We start from the raw sequence: 17,064 nt of genomic DNA, 5'->3' as shown, positions 1-17,064 counted from the left end.
CCAAGAACTGTCACTAAAAACATGAGCAACGTGAACAGCCCACACCAGGAGAGTGCAGTGAAGAAAGAACTACGTCTTATAATAACAAACATCCAAGAACTGTCACTAAAAATGGACAAATTTGAAAACCCCCAAAAAAAAACTTGTTTGAAGAGACACCAAGGCGATAGCCAAAATACAATACAACTTTTATTAAAATAGATATATAAAAGTGCACATGAGTGCTTTCAGGCAACAAGCCCTTCCTCAGAACAAGTTTTACTGGGATATACTCAGTGTTTGTGGAGAGACTTTGGTGCAGGGAACGCATTTTTGCCTTGTATGCAAATTTGAAAACAAAATGGATATTATCAAACAAGAATGCAGTAAACAACGGTTAACTTCTAAATGGAATAGTAAAAAAAACAATCTGAACAGATTCTTGCCTTAGAGGAAACAGTAACTGACCTGGATACTAGAGTGACAGAAAATGAACATCACAATGAATTTCTTCTGAAACAAAACACCAGGCTGATCTTGAAAGTAGATCAAGGAAGAGTACCATAAGAATATATGGAATTCCTGAGAAAGAAGAGAGAGCTAACATGAATCAATTCCTCAGTGGTTTTCATCAGCACTAAACATACCTGAATCCCTCTCTTTTGGAATTGAGAGGGCTCATTGGTCCCTGGCAAATCCAGCTTTGTCTCCGAGTTCATCTAACCCCAAGTCCATAATAGTTAGATTTCTTTCCTCACAAGACAAGGACTTAGTGCTGAAATCAGCTTAGACTAATTCCCCTATCAAGATGGGTGAAAAGATTATTTGTTTTGACAATGGCTACACCTCTACAGTCATATCCAGAAGAAAGAAGTGTGTTCCTCTAATTAAATCCTTGAAAAAAGCCAATATTAAAGCTCAAATTCTTTTTCCTGCAAGAATAAAAATCACCTTGTCAGAAGGAGTGAAGATATTTGATTCCCTACAAGACGCAGTAGAATTTATTCAAAAGAAGAAACTACAGTCAGACATAGAAGAAATGGAATGGTCATCCCAGAGTTTGAAGAGACAGGCAACAAAAAATGGATGGTCTATGAAGGAAGGAGCAAACAAAACTAAGAAACTAAAGGACAAATGAATAAATTCCTTCTAATTTTAAATGCTTTGTTTTATGAATCATAATATATTTGATTCTGGAAAATCTGTATACTGTAAGGTAATGGGAATCATCTTTTTTATTAACTTTTTCTTTTCCTTTCTATATCTACTTCTTCTAATTACATATAGTACTAAGTATTTAAATAACATTCTCTCTCTCTTCTTTCTTCCTATTCCTTTTTGTTACTAATGTTCCTTTTCTCTCTTTTCCCCACTATAAGTACTTTACATACTTTTCCCTTTTATATAACTACAACTGATATATGTCTTCTAATTATTCAGTAATAGTATAATTTGATTAATACAAATGTGCATTTTTTTAGTAGGTCAGTGGTGGGGTAACATTATGTTTCTGATTAGTGTTTCTAACTAGATGTTTTAGACTCTTTGTTTAGACACATATAAACATTAATACAGTACATTTATAGTGTTTTATAGATGGATAAATATAATATATATATATATATATATATATATATATATATATATAAAATCTTGAAATACTGAAATCCCGAATTTAAGTATTTTGAAATCACATAGCCAAAAACTTAAAGTTCTGAAATTGGCAGAAACATGAAATTCACAATCCCGAAGCATGGAGATGTTGAATTTCTGCTTCCGCTAGTGCGGTGTATGGATGGATGGGTGGAAGTTTACGTAAGTATGTATGTGTGAGTGTGTTGGTTATTGGCTTTAGTGTGTGTAAGTGTGTGTTGTGACTGTGATGTGTGTGTGTGAGGCACTGTAAAATGTGTGGGTGTGAGTTTCCTTTGTGTGTCTCATTGTGCGATCTCAAAGTCAGAATATATAAGTAGGGGGTGTGGGGGGGCACAGCCCCTCACATGGGTGGTGCAGGGGGGCTTGCCCCCCTGCTTATCTGTAGTGTAGTATTGTTTATTTGATTGTGGAGGAGTTGTGTGTATGTTTATGTGTGTGCTGTATGCGTAGTGTAGATTCGGGATTTTGAATTTCGCGGTTGTGCAGTTTCAGAAATGTGTGTTGTAGTTGGGTTTTCAGCTATGTGATTTCAAAATACTAAAATTCGGGATTTTTTCTCTTGAAATTCTGTTATCCTTCACTTAGATACTTTAAATGGTAAATAATTAGTTCTGATAAAAGTGTTTAACTCCTTTGAAATACCTATGTTCTTTTACAGATGCATACATTCTGCAGGTTTAATGACACTTTTGGTAACTAAATGACATCAAATGAACTAGGAGCTGCATTGGAAAACTCATTATGCATGTCAACATCGGACCTATGTTACATAACTAAACCTTTAGTAACTAAACAGAGGGTTGTGAGGCTTTATTTTTGTAATATGTGTTTATATATATATATATATATATATATATATATATATATATATATATATATATATATATATATATATATATATATATATATATGTATATATATATATATATATATATATATATATATATATATATATATATGACTTCCGCGGTGGTGCAGCGATAGCGTTATTGCCTCAAGCAAGTGGTTCTCCCATTCAATTCTCGGCTTGGATTGGGAGTGTCTTCTGTGCGGAGTCTGCATATCCTCCCCGCGGTCGTGTGGGTGTTCGAAAGACATGCATTGAATGGGTGTGACTTGGTTGAAGGTTGGGCGTCGGGCTGGCAACTCGACACTATAAAAACCAACTGCCAATCATTAGCAGACCGGAGTTCCGTGTGGCTACCCCTAACCGGGAAAAGCTGAAAGACAAACAATATATATATATATATATATATATATATATATATATATATATATATATATGTTCCACAGATTCTTACATGAAAAATGTTAGATAGATGACTGACAAAATGGTTAAAACACCTGATGTTTCTTGAAAAGTCTTGGAAATATTGACAATCTTCTTAACCTTCAGCTTCTAATGTTTATACATACTTTGATCTGATGTGTATTTCTGACATATCTACTTATCAGAGGTGCTATTATTATATGTGGCATATTCATATACCTACAGATATATTGGACACCCTCATTTTAATGTATATTTCATGGACTCAGATTTCTTTAGTTGCTTTCATAATGCTTTTCTTTTTTGTTTTTATACTATATTCTAAGCAGAGATGCATAATTTGTGTCTTTTGGTGTTGGAGAGGTGGTGGATTGATGGTTTAGTTACGTGTTTAACTAAACCAGAAACTTTATGTTTCATGTATGTGTTTGTAAATAGTTTTGGGTCTTTGAAAGTAGTGTTTAATACATGTTATACATCCATGATAAGTAAGTTTTCAGTAGATTTCAAGTCAACACAGAAGAAAGGTTTTTCAGTAAGTAACAACATACACATTATAGTCAATGGCTTATAAATGTTTATTATTAAATCTTAATGTCAAAAGAGCTGGTTTACTTAAATATATCAAAATGCATAAAGCCCAGATCATCTTTTTACAGGAAACCCAGCTATTAAAAAAGACCTAAAAAAATACTCATTTAATAGCTATACCATTCTGGCTGATTCATGTTTTAAGACTAAGAGAAGGGGCACTCTTATTCTATGGAAAAATACTTATACTATGCCAAGAAGTATAGATACAGTTTCAGATAAAGATGGGATGCTAAACATGGTTATTTTGGAAATCAATAGGAAGTAGTATACTTTGATTAATACATACTGGATACCAGGACTGAGTACTAAATAGGTTGACAAATATCTGGACCTGATTACTTTAAATGCAAAAGGGGAAATTATAGCAACAAGTGATTTTAACTGCCTATTATCAGGCAATGAAACTTCTAAAAACGGTAAAATAAAACTAACATCTCAAGCCAAGAAGTTAAATGACTTTACAAACCAGATGACCCTTAATGGTCTAAGAAAACATTATTCCTTATTCTGTACTCACTATTCATATTGGTTTGGTACACAAAGATGCATTGATAAGGTGTTTGTATCAAAAATATATACTCAAAAATACGTGACGTATCTATAATGGCTTGTCCACTTTCAGATCATAATGCTATAAACTTTACATTAATTATGCATGCAGATGATTTAAGATTTCTACAGATAATTACTCCTTACATAACTAAGTTAAAAGACTTTAGGAAATGGATAATAAAAGAAATAGACATGTTTATGAAAACAAATGATAATGGTGAAGTGACTGATACTATACTATGGGATACCTTTAAAGTTTATATATATGGTAGAATAAAATCTTGGTACCTTAAAAAAGGAGAGAGTGGGACAAAAAACTTTTAGACTTACAAAAAAGCATAGAAAGGATAAAAATAAATGCAAAACCAAATAAAGTAGAACATAATGACATTACTAAGTTAAATCAAAAATACTTGGAACTTCTGAATCATAAGGTAGCCATAAACGTGGAAAAATTGAAATTACAATCTTATGCTACAAATCCTAAAAATCTACATAAAATAGCAGTAAGATAAAAAAATAAGCAATCAAAATCTTATTAATGAGATTAAATATAAAAGTGATGGTTCAGTTAAGAGTACATCTAACTTAATGGGCATATTAGAAGTGTTCAAACACTACTATAAAGATATAAATAATAACACACCACTTTTGGAGACAGATAATGTAATAAATACTTTTATTCAAGAAAATATAACTACTAAGGTGCCAATGCAACAAAATAACATATTAAATAAACATATAACACTAACAGAAGTGAAAGAGCAAATAAAAAATTTAAAAAATAATAAAGCTCCAGGACTGGATGGAATAATTCCTGAACAATATAAGATTTTTCCTGAATATATGGTAAAGAAAATGATGAGTGCTTTTACTATGGTTAAGCAAAATGTATAACACCCCCATCATGGAAATATTCAATTATCTCCCCCAGTTTAAAACAAGGTAAGGACCCCAAATTGTGTGATTCATATAGGCCAATTTCATTACTAAACACTGATTATAAAATTTTCATGACAATATTAGCTAATAGGATAAGGAAAATATTACGTAATCTAATACATAATGATCAGACAGGGTTCATTCGTCATAGAAAAGTGCAAGATAGCATTATTAAATTACTATCATTAATAGACATAGCATGCAAATACAAAAAACAACTATTATCAGCCTAGACCTAGAAAAGGCTTTTGATTCTATTAGTTAGTCTTATCTACAAAGAATTCTGATTGGTTTTGAATTCTCCTCAGAGTTTGTCAACTTATTAATGAAAATTTATAGTGGGGCACAAGCTTATGTGAAAATTGGATCATGTTTATCCTCACCACTAGAAATCCTCAAGGGAACTAGACAGGTTGTCCTTTGTCACCATTATTGTTTGCTCTTTCAGTGGAACTTTTGCTACATATATCAGAAACAAGCAACATATAAAAAGGCTTTCAAGTTAATAAGGACTATTGTCCTAAGGTACAATTACTTGCTGATGATATGTTGTTAACTTGGGTGATATTGATGGTTCTTTGCATGAGGTTATGAATACCTTAAGCAAGTTTGAATGAATTTCAGGGCTTAAATTTAATCATAATAAATCCAAAACATTGCTAATTAACAAAAAGATCAACAAAAACCTAAGAGATAATAGCCTGTTTAATTTGGAGAATGATGTATTAGAATATTTGGGTGTCAGTATAAAAAGTACATGGAAAGAGTCTGTTAAACTAAACTACAATAATTTAATAACCACCATTAGTGAACTAATCAAAAGATGGAATAAAATGTTCTTCACAATGGAGGAGAGTCTCTCTTTAATTAAAATGATAATTTTACCTAAAAATGTGTTTTATTTACAGTCATTGATACTATCCCCTGCCAAAAACTTATTTACAAAATTAGATTCCATGCTACTTAAATTTTTATGGTTCCCCTTAAAGCCTAGGCTTGCATATAAATGGCACATTAGAGCCTGGAACAGTAATGGGACAGCATTCCCTAGCTTAGATCTTTATTCCAAATCAGTTATAATTAATGTAATATTACCTTGGATCTCACCTACCTATATATCTAGCTGGAAAATAATAAATGAGATTCATATAACTGATGTCAGATCTATAGAAAATCAATTTAAGGAACAATACGGAATAAGTACAGTTAATTGGCTTTTACATTAATTTTGTTTATTTAATAAGAAATTTGATCATTTTTCTTATGCCATTAATCAAATATTTAATAACTTTAAAAATATAATTGATTGTAATTACAACATGAAACAAGTTATATTTCTTATATTCCCTATAGCATTCTCCCCTGATTGCCTAGATTATTTCAACATCAATGTGATGCAAAAATGAAAGGAAAATAACTTGTTATTCTGGCATCAGTTTATTGAAAATAAGAATATTAAACCACTAAACTCTCTCTTATGTAGTTTTGATAATAGTCAAGACAGTTGGAGGTTTATACACTCATTACGGCAGTTTATAGAAAACAAAATAAGAGTATCAATCAACCTAGAGACTGAATCTACACATAGTTTGATCCAGCTTTTTATTAGGTGTCTTGAAAAGACAGATGATCAAAAATTAAGTATCTCACCTATCAATAAAATACTAAGAGAAGACACTCTAAAATTTAACTCAGAGTTTTGGAATTACTATGTAAAGATTAGTGGAGAACAAATATCTGATGAATCCAAAAACCTGTTATTGAAATCTATGTATGGTACCTCTTCTTCATTATATTGGAGATTGTATACATGGAAATTTATGAATAGGAGTTTCTATACTCCACATAAAATAAATCTTATACTCAAAAACAGTGAAAGTAAATATTGGAAATGTGATTAATTACTAGAGGCCAACTGGGTTCACATGTTCATTGAATGTAGAAATGTTATTCAATATTGGAAAGACTTCAGATGTTTTGTAAAGGCTTTATGGTCTGATAACTGTCATATTTCTAACTCACTAATCCTATTCAATGTTCCTATACTTAATGTAATACCTAAATCTCAGATTCAGTTACTCTGGTCAATTCTTGCAATTGCCAGAAAAGTTATTATTTTGAACTGGAAAAGTAAACAAGGTTTGATGTTTAAAGAATTTATTAATTTTGCAAAAGTTGTTTGTAAAAAAGAACTGCAAACCTTTTGTTATAGAACTCATAATATTACTCATAAAAAAATAACATAGCAAAAATTGGAAACCCTTTTGAACAAATACTGATAAATTCTCATGGATAAAATGATTGTTTATCATGGATGAATGTAAATATTGTAAATAGTTTTATTATTGTTTTATTGTATTTATTATATTACAGAGGAGGCTAACTTCACGGCACTCATGCAATTTGAGAACAGCTGCATGACCGCTGATTCATAAACTAACGCCCTGTACAAACACGTACACAAATGCATGGATCTCACTATACCCAACAGAACCAAGACACTGTCCTCCAAAAAAAGCAAGCCAATCTAGTGGTCTCATGCTATAAACAAACTCTACAACAGAAGGAGGAAACTGATGAGAAATAAGGTGAAGTCCCAAGACTGGAAAAACTCTCTTATCAGCCTCAACAAAAAGTTGAGATCCCTCATCAAATCCTCTAAAGCTAGCTATGAAAACAGATTGCAGCAGATAGTAAAGACAACCATAAGGACTTCTATAGTTGTGTAAAGAATCTCCATGGCAATACCCAGATTTGCTTGGAGCTGTTGCACAATGGCACCTCCTATACCGAGCCAACAGATATTGCCAATATACTGGCCGACAGATTCAGTGCCAACTTTACCCATCTCTCCCCCACCAAAGGACCAATCACAATACCAGTAGATTACCAGGAACCCAGTATTACTGCTGCACAGGTTAAAACAGCACTGTCCAAGGCCAAGAATACAGCTTCTATGTGACATGACAATATCCCTGGCTGTGTTCTACATGAACTATAGAGTGAACTGGCATCTCACTTGGGTGCCCTGTTCAATCACCGCCTCACCTCAGGCTTTGTCCCTACCAAATGGCACACTGATACAGTCATCTCTCTCCACAAAGAAGGAGTGAATACAGACCCTGGGAGCTATCACCCCTTAGCCTGACAAGTCTGATATGCAAAGCTATGGAACACATCATCATGAACCTAATAAACAAAGATATAGGGAACTTCCAAACTCTGGATCCCACACAGTTTGGTTTTGTGAAGGGTAGATCATGCCTGCTCAACCTGGTCAACTTCTTTGAGTCAGTCATCAGAGCTGTGGATGAAGGCAAGGTGGTTTATACAGCCTACCTTGATCTGGCCAAGGCCTTTGATACCATTCCCTACTCAGGAATCATAGAAAAACTCAGCTAGGCATCAACCCCTGTATCACTAGGTGGGTTGCAAACTGGCTCACAGATAGAATCCACAGTGTGAAAGTAGCTGACTCCAAGTCAGACTGCAGACCAGTCACAAGTCGAGTCCCACAGGGTTCGGTCCTGGGTCCTCTCCTGTTTGGTATCTACTTCTCTGCAGTTCAGACCAACACAAAGGGACTCTGGCTGACAAAGTTCACAGATGATTGCAAGTTGGGAGCCATAATTAACTCACCAAGTGATGTTGACATCCTACAGAAATGCTTCACTGAGACCAATGACTGGTGTCAAAACCATGACCTTAAGCTCAATGCCAAAAAAATGTGTCATCATTCCCTTTGGGAAAAACCTGGTTCCCATGAATTACCACATCGATGGTAGTCCACTGAACACAAAAGGCATCATAAGAGATCTGGGAACACAGGTTGACAGCAACCTCTCTTTTGACCACCACATTGCCACTGTCCTTCTATGTGGCACATCTCATTACTAAGGTTTTTGCATCTAGGAAGAAACAGGTCATTGTCTCCTTCTACTCTGCCCTCATTAGGCCAATCATCGAGTACAATGCCCCATTTGTCATGTACCTCACTAGACACCTACAACAACTGGAGAAGCCACAAAAATACCTCACAAAGAGGATCTTAGGCCTTAAACACTTGTCCTATATGGACAGACTCAAAAAACTCCAACTATTCACTGTCTCATATCACCTACATAGAGGCGATCTCTGCTTGACTTACAAAGCCATGTCTGACCCAGCTCTGTTAGAAATGCTACATCTAAAGAAATCCCAATCCCTCCACACTCCACACTCCAGAGACCTCAACCTCATTACCACAATCAACAGAACAAGCCGGAGGGACAGGTTCATAACCCAGAGACGGCCCATGCTATGGAATAGACTTCCCATACATGTGAAGTGGAGTGCCTCACTGGCCCTCTTCAAGATAAATCTTGATGAGTGGATGGGAAATAGGAAATTCACCCTGGGGATCACTCCAGTGGATCTACTTGACAGAGGCACTGGGAACTAAGGTCGGGTGGCACAATGCCAGGGTAATCCTATGGGCTAGGCTTGGAAAGGCTCCAGGGCCATTAGCCTAGTACACACCTATGGACCTATGAACCTATATTTGCATATGTTTATAATGAAAACAGAATAAAAATGTTTTTGGAAAAAGAAAAACCTATACATTGCGAATATGTATTAGGTGTTTCATTTGTATTTACTTTCAGTTCTTCACCTAGTAGTGGTTTAAATTTTACACCCCGTAAACCACTTCCTTCTGCAATAATTTCCTGAACTAAAGATATCACTGTAACAGGAAGTAATCCTCACAACTCTAATACACTGTTTTCTTATTAATGTTTTCTTAAACACAAATGGATGTAGGCTTGCAAAATGCAGGTAAAAATTGTTAAAAGTGGTTTACAATATACTTTCGTTTTAAGATCAAGCCTAGTTTGTTCCAAATTGACATCTAGGTAATTAATAATGCCCCTATTAAAATTATAAGTAAGCTTTAAAATAGTACTCAATTCATGTAAACATTCTATAAAATTCTTAACTTTATCATCAGGACCATCCCATAAAATAAATTGTCTAAAAATCTTAGCTATAACTTAACAAACTTAAAATATTTAGAAGTAAAAACTTTATTTGTCTCCCAGGCCAGTAGTACAGAATTAGCATAAACAGGGGCAAAAGAAGCCCCCATTGCAGCCCCCTTTACCTGTTTAAACAACTCACCTTTAAAATATATAAAATTATTATTAATTACCAAATCTGCAAAACCCAATAATAGTTTCATATTTTCAGCCAATAAAAATTCACATTCAACAAGTGTGTCAAGGAAAAGTGTTAGTCCTTCCTCCACTGGAATAGAATTAAAAAGAACAACAACATCTATGCTTAAAAAAAAATCTCACTCCATACATCAGTGGTTAACCTTCTAAAAAAAATCCCAGGAATCTTTCAGTAAATGCGTTTCCTGGTTATAAATAGGCTTTGACATTTTATCTATGTAGATCCCTAATGGGTGGTTCTTGAAACCACAGGCAGAGATGATAGATCTATATGGAGGTTTAATGTCTTCATGAACTTTTGGAGTCCCAAACATGGTGGGTATGTAGGGATTCTCTACCTATAAAAAGCTATATAAATCCAAAGTAATTCTATTGTCAAGAAAAAGTTCAAATAAGTACAAATCAATTTGTGTATATGCTATACTGACTTCATTTCTCACTACTATCTTATACGAGTCTGAATTGTGTAAAATATTAAACAATCAACTTATATAATTTAGAGTATCACAGATTAAAATGCCCCCACCCTTGTCTAGTTTCATAACTCTTATAGCTCTAGCTCTCATTAACTTATCTAATAAATTGGATTCCTCTCTACCTAAATTATGTTTCCTTTTATTATTTCCATCACTAAATAATTCAGAAATATCATCCATGCATGGGATGTGTTGGGGGGGTTGAATATACTATTTTTCTTCAAGGTACTATCAGTAGTCTTTTTCTCCTCCTACTAACTTTTCTTTCCCTTAAAATAAAGCTAACTTTAGCCTTCTAACATATAACTTAAATTCCAAAATGACACCTGCTATATCTATATGTTTTGTTGGAATACATTTTGATATTTTTTCAAACAATGTAAAACATTCTGAGGTAATATTCAATTTGATATATTTAAATATATTAAAACCATTTCAAGTAAGTAAAATTCCTTCATACTTACATTGCACATCACATTTTAAAACCTCATTTTTTCTGACCCCCCCCCTTGTAATTCATGTTCATTTTCCTTACTCCCTTGTTTTTGTAACAACCCTTGGTGCTCACATTGATCGGGCCTGTATTCCTTGAAATTCCCCTACCTGCTTGCCAACCTTTCTGATCTATGAAGTGGGCTAAAACAATAAGTAAAAAGGTCACAGAGAAAAATCAATCTTTATCTTGTTAGTTGGGATATTTTCCAGTCACCCTAAGGTTTATGGATACCAGTTAGGTACGACAACACTGTGTTTCCAAATGTTAGCCAAACATTCCACTTATGCTGTGCTGATGATGCCATAATAAGGCAGAAACATTCATGTCCGCAGCTAGTGGGGTTTGTTTTTATTGGCGTGAATTGGTCCGTAAATAGACTTAAAAGAAAAAGTCATGGACATTCAGAATTGCCATTTAGCTGAAACACCTAATGTCTTTAAAGTGTAATTTGCATATATCCCATGTCACCTCTAATACAAGAGGTTTAAGGAATCACACAGTGGAAAGTCTAGCTTTGCTAGATCTATGAAGTGGGGGAAATCCTGCTCATCACTATTGTGCCCTATTAGCAATCTCATCACATTCTTCTCCTATATTAGTATAAATATTAATTTCATCACCTTCAATATTAGCCCGTCCATAGTTGTTACCCTTAAAAATAGGATATGTTTCTTTTTTACTGTATTAATATCTCTTTGCAGTTTCCTACAGTTTCTTTTAAAATAACTTCACACTTACTACCTATTCTAGAAAAATCATTATAAAACATTGAAATATAGTTTTCAAAAGCAAATCTTTCTGAATAAGTAAGAGGTCAGTGGTCAACCTGCCTGGCATTATATTGTAGTCTGTCATGTCCTGACCACTTGTGGAGGACAGCTGTATATTTATAGTGTGCAATTCTAACCCTTTTCCTAGACACCATTTATTTTATGCCTATGCAATGGCAAAGGCACATGCTGAAGTCCAACACTGTCTAGCAATCCTACAATCTTTACTGTGTGTTTTCATCTCTGTTTGCATAGGCAACTGCAGCATTGTTTCTGGTTGATCAGTGCTGCTTTTAGTATTCTGTATTCTCACACACTGTTCTTAATAGATAGGCTGCTCCAAATAGACCAGCAAGGCAGCACAGAGTTCAATATATATGTTTAATATTGATGAATATAGCAAACTAGTTTCGGCTAACAGCCTTCTTCAGTGTAAAACAATGTCATCAAGTTCATTTACATCAACCTTTAAATACATATCAGGAGCCAATCAAATAGATGAGCTCATGAATACTAATAAGTTTTGAAAAAATGCTTGCAAGACAGGTTTGAGGGCACTTGAAATAAATCATATAGTTATACAATAATAGTGAGTGTATACACTCAACTGTGGTCCATCCATCACAGGAAAAATAACCACCAGGTAAAATAAGGCCAAACACATTCTAGATGTTCAAACATGTCAGTAAGACAATATTAATACATGTTATTTAATTTAATAATCCCATGTGGGTGTACCACTGTCACAAGCCATTCAGCGATTTTTAGTTAGAGGAGCAAAAAGTCAAAAAATCCATGCTATCTATTGGACATGCCATGTCATAATAGAACATGTATTGAACACATTAGATAGTATATATGTGTGTATAAAAGTATGTATGTGTATGTATACATAAAGAAGTTAATAGTAGGCGAAATCAGTCATGAACATAACATACCTGGTAAATCAAGAATGGTATTGACACCAGCCTAAACATAAGTGCTTTCACCCGGTTCAACAGAAACATAACAAATATTCTATATCCATCCTGGACACAATAATTAACCACCCAATGAATACAAAATGCCAAAAATATATACTTAATGTGTTCCAACATCTCCCTCTGACAATATATTTATAATTAAATCTGAATAATATTCCCATATTGTATAGAGCACCAATACTGACATCAACAGCCTAAACATAAAGGCATACACCTTTCTTTCAAAGGTAATGATGGCTGTTATACCTCTAATACCTAAATAAAAGTGGCACCACTTGCAAGCCAAAAGGAAAAAGGTGAAACGAGAAAACTATACTATTTTGTTAAGTTTCAACTTACATAATGCTAACAAGCATAATTGCTCAGTCACCTTACTAGTAAGTTATGTACCTTTCCTGGGTGCCCTCACAATAGGGAAAAATTTTTTGGCTGAACATGGCCATCGCCCATGTCAGACATAATGTCAGATAGGAGTCAATATGGCTTGGTATGTAAACCCTGTTCAATATTAAGCTAAGATATTTAAACATTCATAATTTGAGGGCACATGAATAAGAAACAAGTAGAATTCCCCACTTAGTGTCCTATTATTGAATGGACTAATACTGATTCAATATATTCATTACAAATGATCATTTAATCCCGGGTGAAATAAAGCCCCCAATGTGATAATCCAATGTTTCTCTTTCCGATCCAACAACCCATGCCACCCTTGTTTATTAGTTCTGTCTCCAGAAATACGGTCAATGACCATAAAGGTGAATCTCGCTTGAGAATGTTTAAGTGTGTGTTGGTATAGTGCACTCGACTCCTTGTGGTTTTTGATGTCACTGCGATGTTCGTTCATTCTTGATCTTAAGGCTCTGGAAGTTTGTCCAACATAGAATCCCCCACAGTAACAAGATGCCAGATACACCACCCAGTCGCTACTACAGTTTCCAAAGATCTTAATATCAAAAACTTTGCTGGTATTACGACTGGTAAATGCCTTGGATTTTAACATATATTGACAAGACCCACAGTGGCCACAGGGAATGACCCAATAAGTTCATCACCATAAAGTGTCAGTTGTTTGTGAATAGTTCCCCCACTCGCCATATGTTTAAAGTGTGAAAAATAGGAACCTAAGGTCTTACCACGTTTATATGAAAAAGGCAAGGGTCCCAAAACACTCGCATGATTTGTCATTGGCCAACAAAATGTTCCAATGTTTATTAATGATGTTTCTAATCATATTAATATTTCTGCTGTATGTGGTGATGAACCTGACACATTTATGGGAAGCTTGGTTTTTATTTATATTTTTGTCCTGATATTGCAATAAGTCGTCCCTCACAAGACGATTGGCTCTATTCTGAGCAGAAACAACATCAAATTCATCATATCCCCTATTAATAAACCTCTGACTGAGATCCCTACTAGCCAATTGATATTCCTCCATGTTGGAACTGAGGCGTTTGATACGTATAAATTGGGATATTGGAATACTCCTGATTGTGTGACGGGATGTAAACTTGGCGCATGTAACAAGGTGTTATACTGCGGATACTAACCCTCGTAGACAGAGTATTGTCTGGGTTCCTATATACTGTGACATCCAAAAAGTTTATAGAATTTTTATCGGATGTCACAGAAAATTCAATTCCCCAGACATTATCATTTAGATATTCAACAAATTCTTGCAAGTATCCAGCATCAGCCCGCCACACCAACCAGCAGTCGTCCAGATAACGTCTCCACATATCCATTTCCACCTGAAAAATGTTATGTGATGTGTCATAGATCAAGAATTCCTCAACATAGGCCATGAAAAGGTCAGCATATATGGGGGCAAAAGATGCCCCCATAGCTGTTCCTTGAAGCTGCCAATAACATTGGCCCTGGAAGTACAGGACATTCTTATTCAACACATGCTCGGACATACAAATCAAAAGGGTGTTAAATCCCGATGAATAAAGATTTACCCTTTCCAACCAATATTGTAAGGATTGGAGACCCGCCCAATGGGGTATACTTGTATATAGTGATTTTACATCCAAGGTACATAAGTACCACTCAGGTTCCAATTATTTCCCTAATTAACTGTAGAAACTGTGTGGTATCCTGCAATCTAGATCTAATGTGTCCCAACAAGGGTTTAAGATATTTAGTAAGGAAGGCTGAAAGGGGTTCAGTCAGAGAGCCTATTCCCGATACTATGGGTCTACCCGGTGGTTTTTCCAAGGACTTATGAATTTTGGGTAAAAGATATAGTATCTGTTTAGATGGTTCAGACACTTTAAGTGAATCCAAGCACTTCTTGTTGATAATGCCTTCCTCAAAGGCCAACTGCAAAAAGGCATCAATCTCATCTTTAAATACTGGTGTGGGATCTATAGACATGTACATATAGCACTTGACATCTGACAATTGAGTTAGCCCTTCATGAATATAATCCGCAGTGTTCCAAACCACAACTGCACCTCCCTTATCAGCAGGGACAATAACTATTTCCTTATTGTCACACAAGGTATTCAAAGCTATCCTATCATCATCCGATAGATTACTAGCCAGCATAATGTGTCCCATATTTTGGAAATGAATATCCCTCAAAATGGAGTCCATAAAAGAAGTCCTCAGATGGTTCTGACCTGTCATCCTCAAAAACAGCCTCAAATTTAGCATCCTACAAAATCATGCAAATCCTGTACTATGTGATATTCTTGACTAAAGAAAGAAGGAATAAAGTTCAAACCCTTATTCAACAGTGCAACCTGCTCATCCGTTAATATAGTCTTAGATAAATTCAACACATTCTGGGTAATTCCAGATGAATTTCCTATTTCAGGAAATTGTCCAAAAGGCCTTGAAGGAAACCGGAGTGACCACTCTTTCTGTGCTTTCTGCCACCCGATGTCCCCTGCCCTTCTAAAGGGAAGTTTTGTTAGTTCTCTTCCTGTTAGGTGAAGCCCTCTCACCTGGACCCTCAAAATCCGTAAGGGAGGATTCATCACCAGATGTACTATATGAACTATCACCCTTATTTTTAAGAATTGACCGTGGTCTTTTTTTGGTGCGACTGGGCCCTGTTTTAACCTGATTGTTATCCGCAAATCTGACCGATCTGCTTAAGTCAAATGGTTTCCCCCGTTGATAATCAGAAAAATCACGGTGAAATTTCTTAATTTTTCGTTTTTTTAAAGTTTTTTCGTGCTCCATCAGTTCTAAGGATAATTTTTTAATATTATCCTGATATTTAGTGGAAGATTCAAACTTTTGAGCCTCTGAACATATATTTTTTACTTCTAGTATATTAGAATCTACTGTCCTGAAATAGGAAATTCATCTGGAATTACCCAGAATGTGTTGAATTTATCTAAGACTATATTAACGGATGAGCAGGTTGCACTGTTGAATAAGGGTTTGAACTTTATTCCTTCTTTCTTTAGTCAAGAATATCACATAGTACAGGATTTGCATGATTTTTGTAGGATGCTAAATTTGAGGCTGTTTTTTGAGGATGACAGGTCAGAACCATCTGAGGACTTCCGTTTTGGCAAGTCTTCCTTTCAACCCCCTATGAGCAAACACGTATCTATTTTTATGGACTCCATTTTGAGGGATATTCATTTCCAAAATATGGGACACATTATGCTGGCTAGTAATCTATCGGATGATGATAGGATAGCTTTGAATACCTTGTGTGACAATAAGGAAATAGTTATTGTCCCTGCTGATAAGGGAGGTGCAGTTGTGGTTTGGAACACTGCGGATTATATTCATGAAGGGCTAACTCAATTGTCAGATGTCAAGTGCTATATGTACATGTCTATAGATCCCACACCAGTATTTAAAGATGAGATTGATGCCTTTTTGCAGTTGGCCTTTGAGGAAGGCATTATCAACAAGAAGTGCTTGGATTCACTTAAAGTGTCTGAACCATCTAAACAGATACTATATCTTTTACCCAAAATTCATAAGTCCTTGGAAAACCACCGGTAGACCCATAGTATCGAATAGGCTCTCTGACTGAACCCCTTTCAGCCTTCCTTACTAAATATCTTAAACCCTTGTTGGGACACATTAGATCTAGATTGCAGGATACCACACAGTTTCTACAGTTAATTAGGGAAATCCAATTGGAACCTGAGTGG

The sequence above is a fragment of the Protopterus annectens genome, chromosome 1.part0, assembly GCF_019279795.1.
Source record: "Protopterus annectens isolate FY-2018-M chromosome 1.part0, PAN1.0, whole genome shotgun sequence".
NCBI classification, from domain to species: domain Eukaryota; kingdom Metazoa; phylum Chordata; order Ceratodontiformes; family Protopteridae; genus Protopterus; species Protopterus annectens.
Note: the sequence above shows the minus strand (reverse complement) of the source record.